Genomic DNA, 17,828 nt, shown 5'->3' with positions numbered 1-17,828 from the left:
CCACCCCCTAGGGGTGTGCATTGGTCGGTTTGGTTTGATTTTATGTGTTATTGGCTCGGTTTATCGGTTTTCGGTTTTTAAATATGTAAATCAATAACCAACCAATAAGATATTTTCTTATCGATTTCGGTTTATCGGTTTTTTGTCCTTAACAGTTCGGTTTTTGGTTTAACCAATAATAAAATACTTATAAAATAGAAATAGTAACAACTAACATAAAAAAAAAAATCTTAATTACCGCCAAAATCCTACGCAATGCATTTTAGTTTACAGGAATCTTCAAACTTGAACTGAATATTAGTTAGAAAAAAAATTAAATCCTAATTGTTGGAAGATATAAATGCTTCAAGCTTTTCAATACGATAATAGCCGAGCTTTATATTGTGCCTTTGTTGCCCTGAATAGGTTAATACTTTGTGAATCACTGAATTGTGAATAAGTAGTGCATATAATATATATATATATATATATATATACATACAAATATCTATCTATATATAAATATATAGATAGATAGATAAATAGAGAGAGAGAGATTTTATATATAACATAAAAAGGTATAAAACAATAATCTAGTGTATCCTTATTGGGTTATCGTTTAACCGATAACTCAATAAGCTAAAACCGAAACTGAATCGTTTACCCAATAAATTTTTTTATAAAACCAATAAAAAATTGTTAACCCCATAACCCAATACCAATAATCCAATAACATTTTTATCGATTTGGTTTATTGATCTGTTTAGTTTTTGCACACCCCTACCACCCCCCAGAAGGAATAGGCAAGATCCTAGCAATGTCAGCAACATAAAGGATCATTTTAAATTTTATAACAGTAGTAGACAACATCTCACCAATGGCCACCCCATTTGTGTAGAACTCATACACTTTAGGTTTCGCAAATCGCCTCTGAAGGTCTCCCTGAAGAAAGAGATGTGACCATCCTTGAAACTCTAATTTTCCCAGTAAAGTTTGTATATCAACACCCCTACAACCACTAAAAACTCTTACTCTAGATAATTTGTGCTTTTGAAAGTGAAGATGATGTGCCTCTGGAGTGTCTTCATGGGAGGATGGTTCTGGAACCTCAAAATCAGGATCCAATTCAGCAGTGGCATCCAAATGGAATTTAGAATCAGATGAGTCATAAGGAACAGGTTTGGTGTCTTTTTTCTTTGGATGAGTAGAAGACTTTGGAGGAAAAACTCTGGAAGATGTGGAATCTTTGACAGTAAAAATGGATTTTGAATATGAGGAAGCTCTTTTTGTAGGTTTAGGAGATGATTTTCAAGACAAAGAGGGTTTTGAGACTTTTACCATGATAGTCTTTTTCTTTCTTACTGATTGAAGAAGAAAATTAGAAGAAGATGCATAAGGAAGAGTGGGATGAGATGTAGCCACACGTTTTTTGATAGCTCGAAGAGCTTTAGCGAAGGAAGCATCTTCTCGTTGCTTTTTCCCTTGAGTGTGAGGAGTACGAGGAGTATAGACAATTGGAGAGGGTTGTACAAGAACAATGTCCTCTTCATTGATAGAGATGGAAGAGGGTTTTCTTTGTAGCTTAGATCTGGACCTTCTTAGGATTAATTCTACAATAAGAATCTCATCTCTATCTATAGGAATATCATCAGCATTAAGAATTTGGAGAGTATTAGGAGGTGGAAGTAAGGGTTTTTAGAAGGATGAAGAAGGTGAAGAAATTTGGGCAAAAAGGTTTGGGAAATTTCTGAATGCAGTGAAATCAATTAATTTTAGGGAGATTTGAGGAGGGGTTAAGGGAGGTAAGGTGATGTATGGATAAAGAACAATGGCGGTGAAGGGATTTGTGATAGATTCAGTAGATGAGGAGGATGAAGAAGATGAGGAGGATGTCATTTGTGAAACAAGAATTTTTTCTTGCTTATGAAGAATTGAAGAGGGAAAGGAATAGGAATCAAGAAAGGGAGAAACATATTTGAGGAAAAAAAGAGGAAGTTGAATAGATGAGGGACTGTATCTTGGCAGGAATTTAATGATGAGAAGTTTTGTACTGGCAGGAATGTAATGATGAGAAGTTTTGTACTGATGGGAAAATAAGATGTAGCTTTTTGAAGTAAGAGTGACTCTTGAATTTTCAGTAGTTTAAGTGCAACAAGAAGGAACCAGGTAGACAATTTGCTTCTCTTTATGCCACTATAGGTAACAATAATCACACTTGAATGAAAAAATGGACAAAATTACTTTTGTGATCCAGTTTCTTTGCAAAATCAACAAATAAATGAGTCAATATACTCTAAATCTTAGAATTAGGATACACAACTTAATGCGTGAGACTTAATTAATCAACAATCACTTTAAGATTAACTTATTCTAATCGAGCATTGACGGAGACTTATGCAATTTTTATCATCCCCAAGGCTAACCTATTTTTTTCAAACTGTTCTCTACTTAAAGACTTAGTGAAAATGTGAGCAATTTGTTTTTTAGTAGAATAAAACATAATTGATATCAACCCCTCTTAAACAGACTCTCTAAGAAAGTGATGTCGAATATCAATATGCTTAGTTCTTTTATGTTGACCAGTATTTTTGGCAATATTTATAGCAATTGTGTTATCACAAAAAATTGGAACACATCCAACATCTATGCCAAAATCCATAAGTTTCTTCTTAATCTACAATAATTGAGCACAACAAGAACCTCCAACCACATATTCAGCTTCAGCAGTAGATAATGCTATTGAATTCTGCTTCTTAGTAGACTAGGTAATTAAACATGATCCAAGGAAGTGTGCCATGCCTGTAGTGCTCTTCCTATCAACCAAGTATCCTGCATAATCTGCATCAAAATAACCAACTAAGTTGAAATTACTACCTTTTGGGTATCATAGACCAAGATCACTGGTTCCTTTCTTTTTATAGATTTTAGATAAGACTCTTTAGGATTTGCTCGAAATCTAGAACATAATCCTACTCTGAATACTATATTAGGTATGCTAGCAGTAAGATATAACAATGACCCTATCATTCCTCTGTACATCTTTTGCTCTACATCAGGACCTGTTTCATCCAAATCAAGATTCATAACAGTGGCAATTGGAGTGCTGATTTCTTTTGCCTCTTCCATGGAGAATCACTTGAGAAGTTCTTTTTCATACTTCTACTGATGGATCATTATTCCTGATGTTGTTTGTTTTTTTTGTAGTCCCAAAAAGTAGTTTAGCTCTCCCATCATGCTCATCTCGAATTCACAACTCATAAATTTGGAAAAGTCATGAGTCATGTTCATGTTTGTAGAGCCAAAGATAATGTCATCTACATATACCTGCACCACTAACAAATCTTTTCCATTAATTTTTAAGAAAAGAGTGTTGTCAATTTTACCTCTAGTGTGTCCATGCTCCAGTAGAAACTTTGACAACCTTTCATACCAAGCTCTAAGAGTTTGTTTCAACCCATACAGGGCCTCATCCAATTTGTACACATGATCAGGAAACTCCTTGCTTACAAACCCTGGAGGTTGTTTAACATATACTTCCTCCTTGAGAATGCCATTCAAGAATGCACTCTTAATAGCCATTTGATAAAGAATGAACTCCTCGTAGGAAGAAAATGCAATAAGTAATCTAATAGCCTCAATTCTAGCCACGGGAGCAAAGGTCTCATCAAAATATATGTCTTCTTTCTGATTATATCGTTAGACCACCAGTCTTGCCTTATTCCTTGTAACTATTTCATGCTCATCAAATTTATTTTTATACACCCACTTAGTCCCAATTACAGTTCTATCTTTTGGAAGAGGGACTGAGTGTCATACTTTGCTTCTTTCAAACTAATTCAATTCTTCCAACACGACTATGAGCCAATCAACATCAAGTAAAGCCTCAGTTACCTTCTTTGGCTCAATCTCTAATAGGAATGGCTTAAAGGCACACATACTTCCTAATCTAGACTTTGTGGTAATCCCAAAAGTGAGATCAGTGAGAACATTCTCAATAGGATGTGACCCTTGATACTTATAACCTTTAGGGACCAAGCCTAGTGAGCTACTAGGATCACTATTGATATTTTGAGCTGGGGTAATTGGTAGCTCAGTTCCCCCCGTCACTACGCCTCTAGATTCAGTTCCCCCTATTGAAATATCTCCATGCTTGGTAGCTTGAGTCAATGAACCGGGTTGTGTAACCTATTCCTCAGACTCAGTTCCTTCCTACAGGTTAGTCTTAACACAGGATTCATTAAAAACTATATGTATGCTTTCTTCAAGACAATTTGTTATGATATTTAAAACCCTATAAGCCTTACTATGAAGTGAATAACCTAAGAAGATTCCCTCATCACTTTTGGCATCAAATTTTCCTAGATTATTATTATGTATGAAGCATTTACATCCAAAGGTTCTAAAATGAGAAATATTTGGCTTTCTTTCTTTAAGTAATTCATAGGGAGTCTTCTCTAATATAGGTATGATCATGCACCTATTTTTGATATATGCAGCAGTGCTTATTACTTCAGCCCAAAGGTTTTTAGCAACATTTGTTGCAAACATCATTGTTCTAGCCATATCTTCTAAAGTTCTATTTTTCCTTTCCATCACCCCATTTTGTTGTGGTTTTCTAGGTGCAAAAAAATTCTGATCTATACCATTTGCTTAACAAAATTCTAAGAACTTGACATTCTCAAATTCTGTATCATGATTAGATCTTATGGAAACTAATGAAGTGCCCAGTTTATTTTCAATTTTCTTGTTAAAAATTGCAAAGACATCAAAGGCATCTTTTTTATAGGCTAGAAACAAAGTCTAGGTGAACCTAGAATAATCATCAACAATTACAAAAACATACCTTTTTCCACCTCTGCTTCAAAGTCTCATTGGTCCACACAGATCCATATGAATCAGGTCAAGGCACTTGGTGACATGGTTCTTTAACTTAAAGGAAGATCTTACCTGCTTCCCCCTTACACAAGCACTACATAATTTTTCCTCTTTAAATTTGGTCTTGGGTAGTCCCAATACCATAAATTTTGAGGAAAGTGTATTTAGTTGTTTCAGACTTGTATTTTCAAGTCTCTTGTACCAAAGGAGAGGACCATTTTCAATTGCACTTAGACAAGTCAATTTTAGTCCTGATATTGCCATTATGTTAGCTTTGTATACATTTTTGTATCTTCTAGTAGTAAGCACAATCTCTTTGGTGTCCATTTTCTTGACTTCACATCTGCAAAAGTGAAAATAACTTTGTTACCTTTATGAAACAGCTGTGAAATGCTCAGCAGGTTGTGCTTCAATCCTTCTACAAGATAGACATCTTCTAATGCTCTTAACTCAGATGAGCCAATTTTTCCAATTCCAGTAATGATTTTCTTTTTTTTACCACCAAACAAAACTCCTCCTCCATTTATTTTTGAGAGTGAAAGGAACTTTTTCTTGTCACCAGTCATGTGTGTAGAGCAAGCACTGTCCAAGTACCAATACCTCTTTCTTCCTTTCACTTTCTCCTGCAAAAGAAATCAATGGTTAGACTTAGGAACCCAGATAATCTTGGGTCCTATTTTATGAGTAAAAGGATGAATCAAATTTCTTCTAGTCCAAGCTGGCAACATGTAGTGCAACCAGTTTCTCTGACCTGAACCAGTTCTTTTCTTTTTGTTTGAGAAAATTTATTTGCCAGTTTTTTACTGTTTGATCTGCTATTAGTATCTATTGAACATTCAGTAGTTGGATATCCATGATTTCCAAAGATATAGCATAAATCTTTAGGATCAGCACTACCCCTGTGGAATCCCAAACCTGCCTTTTCACTGTGAGTTTTCTCACTCAGTTTATGAACAATTCTTGATGAATTTGTCCACCTATTTGCTCTTTCAAGATCAAGTTCCATTTTAGAGATTTCTTGAATCAATCTGTTTATCATGTCAGCTGCATTACTGCATTCTTGTTAACACTTTTCTAGTTCAAGTTCAGCACTTTCTTATTCATTACTCATGACCTTTTTCCAGTTTTAGTGAGAGTCAATTTGAGGATTTCAGACTTAAGATCATTATCAAAAGAATCAAGTTCTACAACCTATTTATTGAGAGTGCAGTTTTCATTATCAACTGTAACTTTACAGGCTTTTAATTCAATAAGATCAAATTTAAGGCTTGCAAAACTGTTGAACAACTTATCCCTATCAGAAGTTAATTCTTCAAATCATCAATTAGTGCACTCCTCAAGAAAACAAGATTTGATTTAGAAAACAAGTGTAGTTTTTCTTTAAGTTCAAGTATGCCTACATCAGTAGCATAACCTTCTTCATCTAAGTCTGAATCTCCACGTTCCATAAATGTAGTTTCATCAGCTTCATCATTATCTGAGTCAAATCACCAAGCTGCTATCATTTTATGTTCCTCCATCCTTTTTGCATTTTGTTTTATTCCCTTTTCAGCCCTTTCTTTTCTCCACTCTATTTCCCAGACTGGACAATCTTTGATCTGATGATCATTCTTACCACACTTGTAGCATCCATTTGGATTGTCATTTGAAAACTTCTTGCTACTTGTTCCCTTCTTTGTTTTGAAGAATTTGCTGAAATTCTTGGTTATGAAGGCAACTTATTCCTTATCAAGTTCAAATTCATCATTACTATTAGAAGCCTTCAATGCTAAGATTTTCTATGGAACTGCTTCTTCTTTGCTTTCATCAACTTCCATTTAATAAGTTGTCAAATTTCCAACTAGTTCATCCAAAGTCATGCCAACAAGATCCTTGTTAGCCTTCATAATTACAGTTACCTTAACATTCCATTTTGTTTTTGGTAGTACCCTTAGAACCTTTTAAACCTATTCCTCCTCAGTGATTACTTTGCCCAATGAAGTCAGCTCATTTGGTAAGGTTGTAAGCCTTGTCATCATCTCATGCAGGGATTCATTTTCCTTCATCTTGAAAGCTTTATACTCAGTTAAGAGATGGAAAATTCTGAATTTCCTTACCTGAGAGGTACCCTTATGTGCATTTACCAATGCATCCCAAATTTTCTTAGCAATGGTTCAAGTTGACACCTGATTATATTCAGCAGGTCCTAATCCACAGACTAGGATGTTCTTAGATTTAGCATTTTTCTTTAAAGCCACCAAGTCATCAGCAGTAAATTCACTCCTTACCTTTCTAACTTGTTCACCATCAACCATCTTCATTGGAATGGTAGGAACATCATTAATCCTATCCCACAATTCATAGTCTTTACCTTGGATAAACATCTCCATCCTTGCTTTCCACCAGATAAAGTGAGAGTTATCAAAGAGTAAAGGTCTAGTAGTTGACTAACCTTCACTATGACTAGTAGGAGGTGCAGAATTCATCATTGTGATCTTTTCTTAGGTGCTAGCCTTATTTAGGACAACCTCTTACTCTGATACCACTTGTTAGAGTGCATGCCTTACCAATTTTAATATTTTACTCTACTGGTTTTCTATCAGTGGAACAAGTAAGCTAACGTGGTTTACAGAAGTAAAACTTGAACACAATATTTTTACATGAAAAACACCTGGCTCAAAAAAGGTGTAAAAAACCACGACCTGTACCTCTATAGGATTTAACCCCAACTTTACTATAACTCTTGAGTCTCAACAATCAACAAATTACAAGACTTCTTATAAACTAAGAATTAAAACTTCTAACTCCTATACTGCAAAATACTAATCTTCCCAAGATAACTGTTCCCAAGTCTTCGAGTTCCCCAACTAAAAGACGTTAATCCGAACTCAGTTTATACCTCACTGAGACTAGAGATTACAACTCAATAAAAAACCTATTACACAAAGTCTAAGACTCTAAGGACCAAGTTGCTTCATTAGCTCCTTCAAGTTGAAGAACTATTTTGCTGATTGTTGACTATCTTTTCAGTGCTTGAGTGAATATTTTCAATGTCGTTTCTTGTATTTAAGCCAACACCTGATGGAGTCCTTTAGTTGATTTATTCTTCTATCTTCACTAGGATTCGCAGGTAGTTTCACTCACTTTTTGTCGCCATCTCCCTCTCTCCTAGATTGAATTGGACTCTTTTAATTTATCTCCTTTTATTGTTGGACTCCTTAATCAATTCAACTTCTGCATACTGCATTTGTCTTCTCCTTCTTATCCACTTTGCTGAAGTGATAAGTGTTGAGAGAATGTCTGAATCTTCTTGCTTATCCACTCCCATTTGTACGCAATATCATCTTATCAACAACGTTTCCTGCAGCTATGCTTTGTACACTTGGATGGACCAACTTTCACAACATGTTTCATTCACACGTCTATCATCAAAACTCTACATTCCCTAACATTAGGTGTCAACTTCTAATGGAAATTTAATCATAGATAGATGTAAAAATAGCTAATTCATTTACTGCAGCTTCCTGGAGCATCTTTTATTTTTATTTTATTGGTCATATTGAAGTGAACCAGCCATTAACACTTTCAAGTTTCAACTGTGGGGTTTATGGGTCAGTTTTTCTCCCATACTAATAGCATGTTTGGATTGCTTTTTGGGTTGATTGGAAGTGGCGGACCTAGGATTTAAGGAATGTGAATGCTTAAAAAATTAAAAATGACATCCCTTCAGTGGAGAACCTTAAAGATCAATTTAAATATCAGTGCACCCCTAACCAACTTTTATTTTAGTGGGTGCTTTTATGTGTTTTATACCTATTTTCGTATATTCTCTACATAATTCTACCTATTCTGGATCGAGTTTACTAAGTGTCGAAGCACCCCAAACTTATACGTACGTCCGCCCCCTTTCATGGGTCAGTTTTTCTCCCTTACTAGTAGCATGTTTGGATTGCTTTTTTTCTAAAAAAAAAAAAACAAAGAAAAAACACTTCTTTAAGAAAAAAACATCTTTTTTTGAGGAAAAAAAATGTGTTTGGCACATTTACAAAAGTGCCTTTAAAAACAAGTAAAAATATTTTTCCTGTTGGAAAAAGCAGAATTTTTTTTTTTTCTTTTTAGAAGTAGAAGTAGAAAATAAATTATATTTTTCATCACAAAAATAACCCCTATCATAGTTACATATAATTCTTTATTTCATTCAATGTTTTATATATTATTATTTTATTTTTCACTCTTTTTTTTAAATTAAATCGAATATATCATTGAATGATGACGATTAAAGAATATATAACTTTTTTTAATTATCAATAATAGAAGATGAATCACATTGCAAGATCAAATGATATTTTGACAACACTTGTAAATATTTTTCCTCAAATATTTACACACGTCTTTTTTTTTTGTTTGTCATTTGTATCTCAAAAACACTTTTTCAAAAAGATTATTCAAACACAATCCGTTTATGAAAAAATTGTTTTAAATAAATTTACCAAACACAAATTATCTTTTTCAAAAATACTTTTCTGAAAAGTTATTTTACAAAAATATTTTTCAAATAAGTAGTTTTCTAACAACAATCTCAAACGATCTATAAGTAGCAAAGAAAAATTTATGCTCATTTTTTATGACAAACTTAGGGTACGTGTATTGCACGTGTATCAAGCCCTAATTAAGAATAAATGTATACAAAAAAATAAATTATTGTATGTAGATTATTTTATTAAGTAATTTTTTTTTTAAAATAACATAAAATGTTGAAGATAAAAAAGTGTACTTAATTAAAGAGGAATTCAGTCATTTTACTTATTTTCCAATTCTAAAAGAACTTTATTTTTATGAAAAGTTATTTTTATTCTCATGATTTTACATTTTGATCGAAATTGAGGAAAATTTAGATGATTATAAATCTTTAACATGTTAGGCGGTGTTTGGTCAAAACCAACAAACAAATTGAATTGAAGAAAGTATAATTTTTTAAAGTTGTCTGAAAAAAGTAGATCGAGTTACTTGGTACCTAGTGGCCAAGGGCGGATTGATCGGAAAGCTCAGGTACGAGTAGGACATTGGCTCCAACGAAAGGGTGGGGAGAACGAATGGGTAGGGTGGGATTCTCGAAAATCTAGTAACTTTCACGCGGTTCTTGTATTTATAATAAAAAATCTAGGAAATATATAAGAATTATAAGTTGGGAATCCATAAATGTAGTGTGTTATTGATCTCGTGGTAAAGAAAAAGCTTGCTAAAGTTTTGTAGGCCTCTCTTGGTTGTGGGTTCTAGCAAATCTAACCTGAATGCCACATTTATAAAAAAATGGTTAGTTCAACAAACATAAAGTTCATGAGGGACCAACAGAGGTAATATAACAATAACATGAAGGTTTAAAGACAAAAACGATGGAGAACATGGATATCAATCCTCTCAAATCTGTAGAGATCAGAGAAAGTGAGACAATGAATATCGCGTGAATTAGTCGAGGTGCAGTTAAGATGGTCTGGACACTAAAATTATTAAAAAAAATATTAGTCCAACACACAAAGTTCAGGAGGGACTAAAATATGATTATAAAATTTATATTTGATATTAAAAGAGGTTCTTTAACCTGTAACAATAGCCAAAAGGTTCACAGATAAACATGACGTAAAGTGTGGATATCAATCCTCTCAAATCTGTAGAAAATCAGAGAAATTAGCTAAGTCCAATTTCATAAGCTAAAATCATAAACAAGCTGCTTCAAATTAAATTTGTGGATCAGCTCGTTTAAAAAATTGAATTCTCTAATTATTCAATCCCAAACAACATAATAAATATTTAATCTTCGAATACTGTAAAACGAATTCATAACAATGCAACATGCTGGTTCGAGCATAAGAATAGTTGTATATTTTGGAGAAATATAAAAAGAAAATTATAAAGAATCATTGTAGTGCCAAAATCATATATATACCTAATGAGTTGCGATTTAATGATTTTGCTAACGTCCACTTAGATTTCCGTTCGGTTTTCCTATATTATAATATAGAGATTGTAATTCTAAAATTAGTCATACTTGAATCACTATTACAAATATATCAGGCATAATTTGAAATAAAATATTTGTTTAGTTTTTCATTAAGAACTTTAATGATCAAGAATTACTTTATAATAAACACCAATTACCATCCTCCTAGGAAGCTGCTAGGCAACCAATATTGCTAAATTTTCATATGCACACACACCATATAGACATTTGAATTCATGATTCACATATGCAAACAAAAATACAAAGGAAAATATAGGCAAAAGATAACAATCAGAAAATTGTGATGAGAGAAAATTGAAAGACGTCACAATAGTTGTACAACAAAATTATGAAATAAAACTTCTTTCATGGGAGAAAATCATAGATGTCTAGGTTTAGCCATTGTGGGTGAGAATAACAGGGCAGTTCAAATCAACAATTGAAGCTTTTGATATGGGTAGAATCGTAATGATCGTAAAGTGTCTCCGGTGAAATAGAAGAGAGAGAAGACAAACTTAAAGAGTTTTTTATTGCCAAGCTATAGTGTGAATAATTTCAACGGAAGATCTTTAAGATCAATTCATGTGAAATAAGGTGAAAAAAAGGACCACAACTTTTAAAACTTATAATGTAATTTCTTGTCAAGGATTTGACAAACTCACACCATCCATTTAAAATAAGATTTGTCCTACTTGACACACGAGCAATTTAAACTGTAGGGTTCTCTTTCATGTGACATCTCTTTTTCAGACTTTACTTCACCTTACTGTCGTTGTTCTTCTTTCTTCTTTCTTACAGCCCTGCAAGCACAAAGCACCGCCCCTTTCAAAAAATTACCTTATCAAGACCAATTTGTTGTGTGTCATAGATGCACAATGTTTCGATTTCACTGTCATAAAGAACTTTAGTAGTTAGAGATTTGTTCTCCCTTAACAACTTTTCAAAATGAGAAGCATTAAACAAAATCAGAAAAAGGAAGACTAAATAGCTTCTGGTCAGCTAAGTACAATATATGAATTTTGTGTATAAAGATCACTGCTTACAGTAGTATCATATGCCTTGTAGTGTAATATTTTTGACAAATTAATTACTTGACAATGCACAAACTGAATAGATGTAGAGGATCATCTGAATTAATAGACTAAATGCTAAGGAAGTATTTTGGAGAGAATAGAACACACCTTTTCATCCAGAGTCGACATTTACTTTAGACATTAGATGTAGAGGAATCATCAAAATTCAACAAAAATTGAATGAGGCTCGAATACACTATTGACTTGTCTCCTCTATATGATATTGACCTCCCGTAAAATCTATGCTGCAAATTGAACATATTAACAATTCCCATTTTCACCTATTAAAGGAGAAGTTTTTGTTTTCTTTCTCACACATAGTAACGAACCTATGATGCAAATTAAACACACTAACAATTTTCACTTTCACCTATTAAAGATGAAGCTTTTATTTTCTTTCTCACACATAGTAAAGAACCTATGATGGAAATTAAATACACTAACAATTTCCACTTTCACCTATTAAAGGAGCAGCTTCTCTTTTCTTTCTCACACATAGTAAAGAAACAACAGCGAGGGAGTAATATCATAATTGCAAAGCAACGAAATGAAGAAACAAATGGGAAAGTATCAAAGAAAAGTGTAATATCATAATTCCAAAGCAACGAAATGAAGAAACAAATGGGAAAGTATCAAAGAAAATTAACATTTTTGGATTCAATATGAAGACAATATCTCCAACGACTGAATTTAGGTAAAAGTCTAAATTATAAAAATTTCTTCTACCATCATAACAGTAATATGTTGCTTAGTATTAGAGTACGAGCCCTACTAATTGCCTATCTGTGGAACAAGTAAGTAAACGTGGTTCACAGTAGTAAATACTGAACACAGTATTTTTACGTGAAAAACACCCGGCTCAAGAAAGGTGTAAAAACCCACGAACCGTACCTCTACAGGATTAAACCCAACTTCACTATAATACTTGAGCCTCAATAATCAACAGAATTACAAGACTTCTTGTTAACTAGGAATTAAAACTTCTAACTCCTATCACTACAAAAACACAATCTTCCCAAGAAAAGTGTTCCCAAGTCTTAGAGTTCCCAAACTTGAAACATAATTCCTAACTTAGTTTATAGATCACTGAGACTAGAACATTGACTCATTAAAACTCAAAGAACCTACTCACTATACAAATTCTACAACTTGCTAAGTAAGAGATCAGGTTCTTCTTCAAGTATGAAAACTGATGTACTGATTGTTGATATGTTTTTCAGTGCTTGAGTTGGTGCTTTTAAATTCGTTTCTTGTATTTAAGCACCCACCTCATGGAGTCCTTTAATTGATACCAACTTCTATATTCAATAGGACTCCAGATAGTTTCCTCCTACTTGTTGCCGCCCCTCCCTTCTTCTTTCAATAGGATTCCTCTTTTCTCTTTCTTCAGGACTTCTTGTTCAACTCAAATTCTGCACTTATTCTTTTTCAACTCAACTTATGCAAGTCTCCTTTTTCAACTCAACTTCTAATGTGATAAATATTACCCACTTCTCTTTGTACGCCAAGTCATTATATCAATAACATATCTGCAACTAACCATAGTTCAGTTGAATGGAACAACTTTTACCACATGTTTTATTGTATATCATTAAAACTCCACATGCTCTAAAAATTTCCCCCTTTTTGATGATGAAAAACATAGCAGTATAATACCATAAACATAACATACTCACGAAGAAGTTAAGTAAAGGAAACAAAATAAAACACAGATTAGTCAATTGAGTTTTAAGCACTGTATAATCTGTTCTTCCCCCTTTTTACATCATAAAAAAAAATGGACCAATGAGTGAAACAAGTCTTATAATTCATGGCCACTGGGGCTATTACTAAAATATGAAGACTTTAGAGAAAAAACAACAAGCAATGTATCAATAACACAGAAGTGAGCCACATAAAACAAAAAGAGACCACTTCATTGATTGATCTGAATACAATGATCACAGCCTATAATAAATTATAAGATATAACCAGATTAACCAAAAAGTAGGAATAAAAGAGGTCAGCTTCTTAATGATATCTGTATTTTTAGTTCTTTCCTTTTCTAAAAGGGCTGTGAGAGAGGCAATTTGAGCTTGAAGGACTTGTTTCTCCTCCTCATGAGTAACCTGAGCAACTTCCAATGCAGTTTATGCCACCTCTACCTCACTTTGCTCGGTAACAAGAGCATTCCTCAGCCTTTGCATAGGATTATCATCACTCCTCAAAGAGCAGGCAACATAGCATGGTTCACAGACCCAATGGTATCCTTTGTGGTCTGCAATGACTATACTTTGACAGGAATATGAAAGTCCTCAAAAATAGGGGCAAGCCAGAACTCATATGGTAAAGCATAGCCATTTGTATCTTGAATTAAAACCCTTTGCATGTGCTTAATGATGAGTGTAGGAATATCAATCAGAATCTAAGAGTCTAACAATTCCATTAGGGTGAGATCTAGAAAATTTGCTACAGTTCTTCTTTCCTGTCTAAAAAGGATTATTTTGTGAACCACATCAAAATAGAAATGGTGGAGAGGAGACATCTCATTCTTGAGAACCCTTCTATGATTTAAAAGAGAAGAATTTCTAGAGAATTTTCTAGAAATATCAATAGCTGAAGGAAGGCCAAGTACCTTTCACATAATGACCCCAACCCCCAGTAGGAACACGTAAAATTCTACTCATATCAGCAGGGTAAAGATTTATGGTTTTAACATGAACAGTGGTGGAGAATATCTCCCCAACAACAACTCTATTACTATAAAATCCATACACTTTATCTTTCTCAAACTTCCTTTATAATCACCTTAAAGAAATAGGTGTGATCACCCCTGAGCATTCAGTTTAGTAAGCAACACATCCATATCAGGACCCTCAAAACCAGTGACAACTATACCCCAAGCCAACTTACGTTTTTGAAAGTAGAGAACTTAAGCTGACAGGAAGGCCTTGTTAGTAGGAGTATCAAAAGCAACATCATAGTCAAGATCGGGATCAGGTTGAGTAGAGGAAGTAGGAGGGATATCAGGAAGAAAATCAAAATCTAAAGCCAAGGAATCAGAAGGAATAGGTTGGGATACTTGTTTCTTCAGACTAGAAAAGGATTTTGAAGAGCCTCTGGTGGAAGGGAATTCTTTAATAGTGGAGGCTTTCTTAGGAGAAGCTTTCCCCATAGATTTTGAGGACGATGAAGTTTTGGAAGTGGGTTGGGATGGAGAGATAGATGTGAAAGAGGACTTTGAGGTTTTGGCAATGATATACTTCCATTTTCTTTTAGAATGAAATAGAATATCAGGAGAGAGATTACTGAGAGGTGGAGAACCAGAAGAAGCAACCCATTACTTTTTACTTCCATAAAGTGCTTCTTCCAACGAAGCATTTTGTTGTTGTTTATTTCCTGGAGTAAGAGGATTGAGAGAAGAAACAACTACAGCAGAAGGCTTAACTAAAGTAGATTCATCTACATCAATGACAACAAAAGAAGGTTTTCATTTTAGGACAGATCTGGACCTTCGAGGAATGAGATTTGCAATAGGTTCATCATGTTGATAAATAATTTGAAGTGGAATTGGTGGAGAAAGTGACGGGTTGGAATGGAATAAGGTATTTGGAGAAAAATGTGTAAAAGAATTTGGGAAGTTTCTGAATGCAGCAAAATCAGAGAATTTTTGGGTGATTTGAGGAGGAATTAACGGAGTTAAGGTGATATTTGGGTGGATGATGATGGAGGTAAAAGTATTCATGGCGGAGTCAAGTGAAGAAGATGGAGATGATGAAGAATCCATCGCTGATAAGTCAGAAAGTTTTTGTGTTGTTGTAAAGAAGGTATGGAGGGAATAAAAAGGAGAGGGAAAAGGATACGCATTTAAGAAGGATTTGGAGGAAGTTGAGTTATGTGAGGAAAGGATTTGGATAGAACCGTAATGATGAAGGGGTCTAAAATAATGGGAAAGGGCTGACATCTTTTTAAGGCAGATGACTTTTGGATTTTTGACGGTTTAAGTATAACGAAAGGTATCAAGAAAAAAATTGTTTCTGTCTTATGCAATCATGAACAAGTGAAAATCATACCTGAACTGTGTAAACAATGGTCAAAATTTGCTTTGATGACTCTTCCTATATACAGAATCAACACATAGTCGAGTTAATTTACTCTAAAACCTTGGAATTAGGATACACAGCTAAATGTATAAGATTGAATTAATCAACTACCACTTAAGTACAGTTTTTTCTAATCAATCATTGGGGGAAGATTTATACAATTTTAATCATCCCCAAAGCTAACTTGTTTCTTTCAAAACGTTCTCTACTCAAGGCCTTAGTAAATATGTCAGCAATTTGTTCCTCAGTTGAACAAAACATAATTGATACATGACCTTTTTCAACATTATCTCTAAGAAAGTAATGTCTAATATCAATATGCTTGATTCTTTTATGTTGAACAGGATTTTTCACTATGTTAATGGCACTTGTATTATCACAAAAAATGGGAACACGACCAACATTTATACCAAAATCCATAAGTTGTTGTTTAATCCATAACAACTGAGCACAGCAAGACCCAGCAGCTATATATTCAGCCTCAAAAGTGGATAAAGTAACTGAATTTTGCTTCTTTATGGACCAGGTAATTAAACATGATTCCAAAAAGTGTACCATACCTGTAGTCCTTTTTGTGTCCACCATATATCTTACACAATCAGCGTCAGAATATCCTACCAAATCAAAGTTACTACCTTTGGATACCATAATCCAACATCACTTGTTCCTTTCAAGTATCTAAAGATTCTTTTCACTGATTTTAGATGTGATTCCTCAGGCTAAGATTGAAACCCGGCACTTAGCCCTACACTAAACACAATATCAGGCTTGCTTGCAGTGAGGTATAAGAGTGAACCTATCATACCTCTATACATCTTTTTCTCTACATCTGAATCAATTTCATCCATGTTAAGCTTTGTGGCAGTGGCAATAAGAGTACTGATCTCCTTTTCTTCTTTCATGGAAAATCTTTTGAGAAGATCTTTGACATACTTCTATTAGTGAATCATTGTCCCTGATTGCCTTATTTGTAAACCTAAAAAGTAATTTAGTTCTCCCATCATGCTCATCTCAAATGCTCATGAGTTTTCCAAATTCATGAGTCATATTCATATTAGTTGATCCAAATATAATGTCATCCACATATACCTGCAAAACTAACAAATCCTTTCCATTGGTTTTTAAGAACACGGTATTACCAATTTTAGCTTTGGAATAACCATTCTCCAATAGAAACTTTGACAACCTCTCGTACCAAGCTCTAGGTGAGAATCCCATACAAAGCTTTATCCAATTTATACACATGATCAGGAAACTCTTTACTTTAGAATCCTGGGGGATGCTTGACATAAAGCTCCTCTTTGAGAAACCCATTCAAAAATGTACTCTTCATATCCATCTAATATAGTATTAACTACTTGTAGGCAGCAAATTCAACAAGTAATCTTATAGCTTCTAATCTTCCTACAGGAGCAAAAGTCTCATAAAATTTGATTCCTTTCTCTCTTTGGACCAACAACCTTGCCTTGTCTCTTGTGACTATTCCATGCTCATCAACTTTGTTCCTATACACCCACTTAGTTCCAATTACTAATCTATCTTTTGGAAGTAGAACTAAGTGCCATACTTTGCTTCTTTCAAACTAGTTCAGTTCTTCTTGCATAGATATGATCCAATCAACATCAAGCAATGCTTCTTTATTTTGTTTGACTCTATTTCTGACAGGAATACTGTGAAAGCACACACACTTCTCAGTCCAAATCTTGTAGTAATCCAGAGGTGAGTTTAGTGAGAATATTTTCTATGGGGTGTGATCCTTGATATTTGTAAACTTTTGGAATCAATCCTAGTTAACCACTAGGATAACTGACAACATTTTGATCTGTGGTAGTTGATGGCTCA

The sequence above is a fragment of the Capsicum annuum genome, chromosome 12 (genome assembly GCF_002878395.1).
Source record: "Capsicum annuum cultivar UCD-10X-F1 chromosome 12, UCD10Xv1.1, whole genome shotgun sequence".
NCBI lineage: Eukaryota > Viridiplantae > Streptophyta > Magnoliopsida > Solanales > Solanaceae > Capsicum > Capsicum annuum.
This window is presented reverse-complemented; position numbering follows the sequence as displayed.